Source organism: Cygnus olor, chromosome 3 (genome assembly GCF_009769625.2).
Source record: "Cygnus olor isolate bCygOlo1 chromosome 3, bCygOlo1.pri.v2, whole genome shotgun sequence".
Classification (NCBI taxonomy): domain Eukaryota; kingdom Metazoa; phylum Chordata; class Aves; order Anseriformes; family Anatidae; genus Cygnus; species Cygnus olor.
Window position 1 is genome coordinate 29,967,870 of NC_049171.1, and position 10,500 is coordinate 29,978,369.

The following is a 10,500-nucleotide window of genomic DNA, read 5'->3' on the forward strand; positions in this document are numbered from 1 at the left end:
AATCATTTCAGTATTGTAAGATGAGGATTCTATATAATTTATAAGGGTCTAGGAGATGTGTTATGTGGGGCAGAAGAGATGTCACAAAACATCAATGATCCAGGTGAAATAAAGACCTCAAAGAGGTGTCTGCTGCCATCTTTTACTACCATTTCACCTTGCTGCAGACTTTTGCTGTTCATCTTTTATGTTCCACCAGCTTTTCAACTGTATTCAGTTTTGGAGTTGTTTAAGGAATTTTCTCGCTTGACCCCATCATTACAGCATTTAAAGTAATGGACTAAAATGGATCCATGCCTGCCCAATCCATTCCTGCAGCCTCGCTGAGGGGACCATCTCTGTCTCATTCTCCTTTTGACCTTCATCCTCCCGCAGCCACTGCCCCTGCCCCTGCCCCTGTCCACACCCACTGAAGGATGCCTGATGTCATCAGAGGTGTCTCAGTGAGCTCACAGTGAGTAACAGGAGAGACAGGAAGAAGCTAATTACTTGGAACCCTCCAGTGGGTGCTGCTCCAGTGGATGCTGTGGGACAAATGCATTGGACTCCCAGCACTTCATAGAGAATGACACTAGAAAGGACTTTGAGGAGTATGTCTTCTGATCTAATACCTACGATAAACCTGTAGAAAAGTCATTTCCTTATAGCATATTTACCCCCCACACCCTTTTCCTCTTTTTTGGATACCAGCAGATATGTACATGTACTTTTCATTTCAGAAGTATTTCCCCTGTACTTTCACTAAGTGCCTTGTTTTCCTGAGCTGATTTCTTTTCGCCTTATAAACAGCAGGTTTTCTTGCTTCTCTTTCTTTGGGCAAAGGGAAAGGGAAATAATATATATATATATATATATATATATATATATATACATACATATAGAAATAATACAGATTTTCTTTTTCAAGCTTTTACCCTTAGTATAAATGAATTATATCAGCCCAAGACTATTCTCGTTTCTGAGTCCTAGCTTCGTTAGCATTACTGATGCATACAAATGTTTCTAGACCTGGGGGAACTTTGTTTTTTCATCTCCTACTATTTCAGTCTGAAACCCATTCGCAGTGTCTGAAACTTTGCTTTGCAATTGCTGTCCTCTGGCTATGGCATCTGTTGTTACAACCTTTACTAAGCCCACCAATAAATAATCTTATTTCCTGTCAGTACTAGACAACTTAGAATAGGAAGTGGAAGCTTCACTGCTAGAAGAAAAATGGATGAAAGAGAAGTGTTTGGGCCTCCATTGTTGGCTTTGCTGAAAGGTTGTTATGTTACTTTGGTGAGACACAATGCATCTTTGAGTTTCTTTCTCAAGAAAAACACAACAAAACAAAACAAAACTGATATTCACAGAGGCTTTTGGATGACCATTTGCTTCTCTGCATGCAGAAATATAGGACTTCATTTTGATGGCTACTTGTCATAAACTTACATTAACCAAACTAGCAGAAAACTGGTTGTACTTAAAAAGTACTGAACAACAAATAATATAAATATGAAAGTCATTTTCACCTTAAATACTTCTTTAAAAAAAAAAAAAAAAAAGAAAACTACCAAAAAAAAAAAAACCTTTGTAAACTTTAAAAGCCTTCTAACATGTTTTTCATGTTTAATCTTTGCTCAAAGATACAAAATATTAGCAGGACAGCAAGTCAAAAGAAGTATCAGGAGTAAGCAGACAGACCTTAAGAAAGTGGGGAAAAAAAAAAAAAAAAAAAAGGAGGATTTATCATAAAATACTCTGAGAGGTTTGAAAAATAGAAATAAAGTCAGACTTAGCAAAGGTGAAACTAAGTCTTTGCAAAGAAAATCATAGCATATAGTTTTTATTTATTTATTTATTTGTTTGTTTATTCATTCATTTATTTATTTATTTATTTTGTCATTTATCCTAAGAAAATAAGTATAAAAGACCTGGGCTCGCGATCTATTGAGATTGAGATGCTATGAATATGGGATGTTCCTAGATAGTAATGGCAGTCTGCCTTTAAGCTATCTGAAGAAAACCAAAAAGCTTTGTCTCAGTTTTTACTAAGGAGAGCAACATAGCAAAGATAAGGGGGGCATTTGGCCCATAAACAAAAATGAAAATTACTGCATGTGTGATGAGAATGATTTTATTTTTTTTCTTCTTTTTAATATGCATTTCAGTTGAGGACATTACACTCTCAGTCCTATAGTACTGTAAGAATTGGCATGCACAATCACAGGTCCAGCAAGCCATGTTCTTTAATGTGTCTGCTGAATGAACCAGGGGCAGTGCTGTGTGACTGTAGAATAGCATACATACTGTCTATGTTTAAGCATCCTCAGACAATTCAGTCTGCCGTTAGTAGTAGAATAGGCTGGATGTGGCCTGCAGTCCAGTGCTTTTAATTAATGGGTCAGAGGGACAGCATGTGCTGTTTGACCAGGGGCTCTACATTTTCCATTTGGATATTGTGAGAACCAGCTGACCACTTGTAAAGAAGTTCCCACAGACCACCCTTGGCAGATGTCCTTGATAACAGCAGCTGGTAAGAGAAATTTCACTGTAAGAGGGAGTGTGAACCAAATATGCAAAACTGTCTGAGAGTGTTTGCTCAAAAATGATAGAATTAAAAAGGAAGTTGACCATCAGCTATATTAAATGTTAACTAATGAATTACAAAAAGATACAAAGAATTCTGCTTCTATCCTGACTGATATGCTGAGTTCTATGTGGACTGAGCATTTTTTTCCATTTCCAAATTCATCAAATTCAGGAAAAAAAAATAATTTTTTTACCATTCCTTTTCCACTTTCCATCTTCCTCTATTTGCTGCCCTTCAGGCATAAAACAAAGTATGAAGGCCTAGTAGAATGGATCCAGAAAGTATCTGAGATGTAAATACTTGACGATGTCTGGGAAAGGTTGAAGAAGACTAATGACAGACAAAAAATACAGACATACTCAGTGTTAAACAAATACTTTTAAATGTTGATCATACCTGATCAATGTAATTGACCTCTGAGGAGCATTACTGTTCTTTTTTTTAAGATGTAAGAAGGCCGCAGATCTAATCTGTCTGGATTACAGATAAGCAATTTCTATGGTGGCACACAGGAAAAGCAAAGTGAAGCTGTAGAAAAACAAACAAACAAAACAAACAAACAAACAAACAACAACAAAAAAAGGAAAATGGGGTATAGGAAAAGAATTAAGTGAAGAGTATCCATGGATACATCATACTGAAAGAGGTCTGCTCAACTGGATAGAGAAGCCTAGTGAAATTGTTACAATTAAAATCTTGTTATGGACAAAAAAGGGAAATCCAGCCTACATGTGAAGCTGTTAATTTATTTTAATCTGCTTTAACAGTGTAGCCAAAATGCAATATGCATTATCATTAGTCCATTATAAATGGACTAATGCTCACTGTTAAAATTATCTAATCAATAAAAACCTGATCTTATTAGTAATACTAAAAACAAAAGTTGCTATACAAGACAAATTTCCCAGTATCTACTCCTTTCCTTTGGTGCTGTTTTCACCTTTTCAGTATTCCTCTGTCTTAAGCACATGGTTTTAACTGTGGGAGAAGCATAGAGAAAGTTTTTAGCATCCTGAGATCTCTGCAGGGATGCCCATGATAGGAGGAGTTAGGATAGGTGGAGGAGTTTCTTCTTGCTTAGCAGTCACTTGGCCCCAGTATAAGGGTTAAACCAGCAAAATCCAACTTAGACCAAGGTAAGGCCAGAGCACTGCTAGGTAAAGCATGTGATTTTTTATTGGTAGTGGAAAAATCATATTTCCTAGGTATGGAGCTACTTAAGAAATAGCCATGGAGCTACGATCTCCAGCGTTCTTTTAAGTTTTCTTGGCACAAATTTCAGGGTTTTTTTGTGTGTGTGTGATTATTATTATTTTATTTTATTTTTTTTAAGATTTTCTGATAGGTTAAACTGGAAGGAAGAATTTGGTTTATGTAAGAACTGAAGCAAGAGAAATAGAATAAAAACAAGAACTGGGTGTTTTCCCAATATCTTTCCTTTAGGGACTAATGCGAAAAATTTCATCAAGAAGCTATGTTCTCATGAGTTAGAAACTGCTGAGAAATAGAAGTCTGCATATATGGGTCATGGAAATTCTACAAGATGTCACTATGACATAAGAAAAATGGAAAAAAAAAAAAAAAAAAGATCCTAGAACTCAGACTAGGTTTTCCTAGATTTTTTCAGATTTCCTACTGAAGTAAGGATTTAATTATGTATAGCATGGGTATTTTCTGTAATACTGTACCCAGGTTTTGAACTACCAAGTTGTTTGCGAAGATGACTGCAGAATGGAATAAATGTACAAAAATTTCACAGCAGGTGTGCTCAAGAACTGATGTTGGCTTGGTAAGGTTGTTGGACAACTGTCTTTGAATACAAGTGAGAATGCAGTTAGGTACACAGGTGTGGTGGAAGATAGTTCTTGCAAGACTCCTTGAGGGCAGCAGCCTTTTTAGCTTCAGTCAGGTGGTCTAACTCCAGGGGATAAGCACTCAACAAAAAGTACTGGACTTAGGGCTTCTCACCTCCCACCTGAAAATAGCAATCACTACCACTTTCTTCCAGTGAACGCCCATGATTTTTTTTTCTCTAGTCTGTGAGTATCAAAAACCCACCTGTTTGCACACAGGAGTTGTTCTCTGCTGTTTTCCACAGCTGAGACCACTGCTTATTCCCTTCCAGACAGCCATGTATTAACATTAAAGTCTGCATTACTATAGGAAGGCTGATTTCACTAGTGGTCAGCAGTCTCAACCTGAAAGAAACAATTAGCATAAACTTCTAAAATAAGAGCCCATGGGAATGTTCCTCTTCTCCTCCAGACCTGGTAGGGATCAATGAACAGCACTGTCTTTTTAATGAGACATGTCAGACCATGAATGGCATAATGTTGGGGTAATTAACAGCTGGTTAAACAGATGGCCAAAGAACAACACTTCCATAAGCTGCCCTCAATCATATTATTATTATTATTCACAACTCTGGCTACTGTATGTATCAGCAGGATCCCCAGCTTCTCACAGAAAAAGATACAACACAGTAAAGCATAATCAGTGCTTAAGTGCTGTTTCAGACAGAACGTAAAGGCAAAGCTCAGGGCACAGGCCTGAGTCAAGTATACAGTCTAGGAATAGCTTTTGTTAAAGAAGAACAAAAGGCCGAGGTGAGGTTACCATTTGCAAATGTACAAGGACACTGAAGGGTTAATTCATGTTGGCAAATGGACAAGTAGGTATAAATTGGCCTAGAGGAAACTTATCCAGGAAATGAAAAGAAGTCTCCAAATAACTAGCAAGTGAGGTCTGAGGAAGTTGCAGCAAGAAATCCAGCTTATTTTGAGTTATTTTTATAAATCAGGTAATTGACTATGACAGGAGAAAACTGGATTTAGTATTTCAGGATTTTTTTCTAATCCTATGTTCAATATTCATCAGATTTTTTAGATATGATCTTTGTCAGCTTCTGTTATTGCAGCAACATTCAATCATTTGCTTGGAGTTCTGTCAGTTTGGGCCATGCCAAAATGCAAACCTTTAACCTTGCAGGTAATTTTAAGTCATAAAAAAATATATACATGAAGTCACCAACAGGTTATACAGCACCTGAGTGGGGAACCCTCCTGAAACAGTGAGGTAAGATTTGGATGATAAAAAGTCTTTCAATGGCTTTAATCCAAAATCCTTTTTCAATTCTCTCTGAGTTATGAGAGTGGGGGGAAAAAAAAAAATTCAATTCCCATTGCCGTCCCAATTCCCAGGGCCGTCACGCTTCTGAGAACAAAGCTAGAGCAAAACCACCCACAGTTCAAAAACTTGACATGGGCAAGGTCCTAGCTGATCGTTTTTGGAGTGGATTAGAGAGGATTAGAGAAGTGAGAGAGGTAGAATAAAAATAAGATAAGATTTTTTTTTAAGTCAGTTCTGAGCGTGGTAAATTGGTACTTCTAAGATTTTCACAATGCCAAATGAAACACTCTCCTTTCTGACACTTCACAATCCAAACGTAATACATCCATCCTCAGCAGCACTTGCAGTCTATTCTTGGACTGCAGCTAGGGCTCAAAAGAAGGAACAAAAAGTGAAACTAAATACTGACATTTAAAGATTTTAAAATTACTGCTTGATTTGACGTGTTTTTTTTTTTTTTTCTGGCATTATTATTATTATTATTTTGAAGTGTATGATTTGGTTAATAAAATCTTAATATGGTTCTAATTCAGTATGACTTTCTGCCCATTGAAGAGAGTTTTGTAAATCCTGTATTGCAATCACTAAGAAATGCTGTGCTTGCATTCATCATAACTTGGTAACTAATACAAAACTCAACTCGCAGATCTCTCTAATATTCTTTTTTTTTTCTTTGTGTATTTATGTCTAACCTATATGATATCTTTAAATAGCTTTTCTCACTGCTTCTGTATTTGTGAATTGTATTTGTTTATGTGTATATATATTAAATGAAGCATATATCTCTCTCAAAAACATATTGACTTTTTTTTCCTTTTTTTCTTTCTTTGCTATCTGAAGATTTATTTCCATTCTATTTGTATTTTGTTGCCTTAAAACTGGTGGAGACCTAGGCTTTGCAATAAATGGAAGAAAAATATACTCTGGAAGGTTATATAACATGTAGATAACACACATGAAACTTGAGGTTGGTTAGAAGATCTACAGAAACATTTTTTGTTTGTTTGTGGGAATGCATATTGGTATTTAGTGCAAATCTCCTCAATTCAGATACCTGAACAAATATTTTAGCTTCCTAATCAGCCTAGATTATTTATCCTGTAATTAAATTAATATTTCACTCTTGTTTGCACAAAGCCCATATATGTAGACCACGTGAAGGATATTAAATGGAAATGATGTGGAATTGCTGCTTTTTCTACATGGGTTCCAAATTTGAATACACAGCTCTGTAAGGACTTTCCTGGACCTGTAGACTGGCAGATTTTTCTGCATTATTTAAAATATCCTGGTGTGCTTTCTATACCCTTACACTTATTAGATAACAGGTTCCCATGACTGACTCAGTACCAACATTGTAGGTCACTCTAGTGAAGGTGGGTTTGCACTAAATTGAAATAGTTGAAGAGGGTTCCCAAGTCCCACCCTGCTGACCCTCTTGTGGGCCTGGTAACCTCTTGCAGAAGAGTGATAATAATTAGTAGGAAAGCTGGAGGACACAGCTTTCAGTTATTTGTTTATGGAAGAAGATTCCCTTGATAGCTATGAGTATCTGAGGGTACTTCCCCCTCAGCTCCTTCCATTCTTAGGAAAATAAGGATGATTATAATCCAGCATTGTGTCTGATATTAGCTACATCAAGTAATCAGTAGGGACTGTTGAGAGGGGGAATAGAGGATGCTCACTTCATGTCAGGAGGAACGTTGTACTTAATTACACATAGACAACCTGATTGTGCATTAGGGCTTTGTGGCAGAGCAGCTCCCTGGCTGTGCTATATTGAAAATCAGTCATTGACAATGGCCAGGAGCAGGAAACTCTGTAAAGATTATGGGAGTTAGGAAAGCATATTGTGATATTTCTGTAAGTAGCTCTGTGATTAAAATTGCCAGTCAGATCCTTGCTACTGTAAGTAGAGAGCTTAGAGGTGCCTTAATTAGTGAAGTGCAATATCCCTATTCTCTCTGCTTCCATTAGAATTGGTATTGTAAACACTCAACGCTATATTGCAATACTATGGCTTTAAACCTGATGTAATCCTATTAATAGCAGCAAATAGCATTCGTGAACTTTTCCCATGGTGGGGGTGGGGGTGGGGGGGAGATGACAAAAAAGAGGCAAAAAAAAAAAAAGAAAAAAAAAGAAAATAAAAGAAAATAAAAACCTAAACCAAAAACCAAATATAACACACACTATAGGAAATCAGAAATTCAAAATCAGAAAACCTGGAGCAATGCAGTGAATCATTAGGCCCAAATTATTTGTTCATAAGGAAGCAAAATCATTTGGATTTAAATAAAAATTCCACATGTTCTTTTGTAATATATGCAGATTTCTATTGTGCCCACTTTGCAATAGTGTCATTATGCTAGAGGGAAACAAAAACAGATTTTAAATAGGAAAATAAGCCCTTTTTTTTTTCTTTATTTCTGCTTGGTTGAATACTTATATTTTGCTAAAATTCACCCAGTGGGAGAAGTATGTGCATTTTAACTTTAATCTTCATCACAATAAGCTATGTTTCAGGCAGAGATAAATAACAGTCCATGTATCTACCCATCCATTCATCCACGTTTGTATACTAAATTCCTCATTAAAGTATCTGAGAGCCTGTTGTCAGACATAAAAGTATAACTATTACTTGTTTTCTCATTCTGTCTTTTTCCATACCCACACCATTGCAATAGCAGTAATAGCTATGCAGTTATGAATCATTTTGCTGGATGGCTGGGAAAATCAGATGGTACAAACTAAAGAACTTATCAGATCCTCTACTCATAAAACTGCTGAATAATATTTATACTTGGGGAGGTGTCAGCATTAATGCATAAATGTTTTTCATCACCCATCTACATAGGTTCACATATTGTCAGTCTTCACTATATTATCTGAGTGCCACCATAATGCCTGCATACTTCTTGCTATACTAGGGTATTAATCCTAAGTGACTGTGGGCTGGATTCCATTCTTGCTCCTATTTAGGTATTTTTTATTTTTGCAGCAGTGTTCAGTGAAATCATTTCTGACCTACATCTATCTTCACCGGAATAAGTTCCTAGTATTGAATGGATACAAATGAAGGAAGAAGAAGGCCACTTTTTATATTATTTGATTACTCTCATGCAATATTATGCTGTTTTTTTTTTACTTATCTAGAAAATGATCTGTAAAAAAAAATTAAAAAAAAAAAGTGTTAAGCTAACAATTAAAAATGTTATTTTGCATAAAATGAATCTGTAGGGACATGTATCCTACAAGGATTACAAGGATAGAAGATAATGAATAACAACAACAAAAGCAACAAAAAACAGGAATAAAGAGGTACATTTTGTTTTTAATAGTAAATTGTTATTTAAATACATGTTTTGAATAAAATTATCCTTTGTTCAGAGGATGACAGTCATAGTTAAAAAGAAATACAGTAATTTAATTGTATTTAAAAAATATTTTGGGGTGTTTATTGGATATTTTTACCATTTATAATAAAGTTATACAAGAGAAGGACTGAAATTAAGGAGAAATATATTAAACATTTCACCTATTTCACCTGAAGTACCACACCTCATTCCCACTTTCCATAATAAGTTTCATTGTATCAGTCAATTCAGATAATGATAAGAAATAGTAAAACAGATTTTTGCCCTTTAACAAATATATCCTTTGGGAGAAGTATGATATTTCAAACTGTTGCTTTAGTGTAAGAGTACTGCATAATGCTGCAGAGAATGGAGAGAAGAAAGCATGACAATGAGGAACCAGGCAGGCAGTTTTGCCACAGCCTTTGTCAAGGGAAATGTAAAACAAATGAGCATATCTGTTCAATATCCATCAAATAATGAGAGTGTCATATGAGTTCTGGGTCTGTGTCGACATAGCTTGAGCAAAAGGTTAAAGAAATATTCACAGAAGGGAATGGTCACTTTTTTTCTTTTTTTTTTTTTTTTTCTTTTTGGTAAAATGAATGAGCAGAGTTATTCAAAACCATATTATACATTTCTTATTTCTATTGGTATTTACTTGTGTAAATCATCCTCTTAGAAGGACAGAAACACTTTCATGGTTAAACTTCTGATATTTTAAAAGTGTAATTACCAAGGTCTTTATGTTTTGTTGCTATATTTGGCAGTAATTCCACAGTAATATTACAAAGAGACCAGTTAGAGAGCACAGCCTGGTCCAGTCTCTGAAATACAAAAAATAGTACAACAGTCTGACTGCACAGATATAGGTAAAATAATAATAATAATAAATCTATTTATTGATTTTGATTTTTTTTTTTTTCCTCCAGAATCATGTTGGTTTTGACAACATTTCTCAAGTACAAGATACAGTTCTAAAGCAGTTCAGATAAAGACTGAGTAGGAGAGTGGTGATGACCTAATTCAGGGAAAGCAATTCTTCTCACTTACATGGGAATTGCTTATCCTCCAGGCCTTCAGACCAGTTTTTCTCACTGTAGATGGTCTAGCTCATTACAAAAATTAAATATTTATTAGATGTCAACCTCATAACTATAGTCCTTTTTCAGAAATGACTATCAGAGAGAGAGAAACGATAAAAGCAACTCTTCTATTAACCAACTTCTCTCCATCACAGATCATTACCGTTGAGGGAGTAAATGTTCTCAGCAAAGAAGTATAGTTTCTTTCTGTTTTACTTCTGATGAAGATTTTAGACACCAAAACATGGTTATAAAGGATAAGACATAGTTTTCACTTTCTTTTGAAAATGTTTGAAATGTTTTTGTTCTGTTTCGCATTTGAGTGGAAAAAAATAAAAACAACAATAACAACAGAAAG

The 10,500-nt window shown here is 35.4% G+C and overlaps 1 long non-coding RNA gene across 1 annotated transcript; it reads left to right on the forward strand.

Moving 5' to 3' along the window:
- Positions 1–480: 480 nt before the first annotated feature.
- Positions 481–10,067, forward strand: LOC121068378. Its single transcript, XR_005818841.1, has 3 exons — positions 481–590; positions 8,942–9,022; positions 9,990–10,067. It is a non-coding gene; the product is annotated as an uncharacterized LOC121068378 (long non-coding RNA).
- Positions 10,068–10,500: the final 433 nt, after the last annotated feature.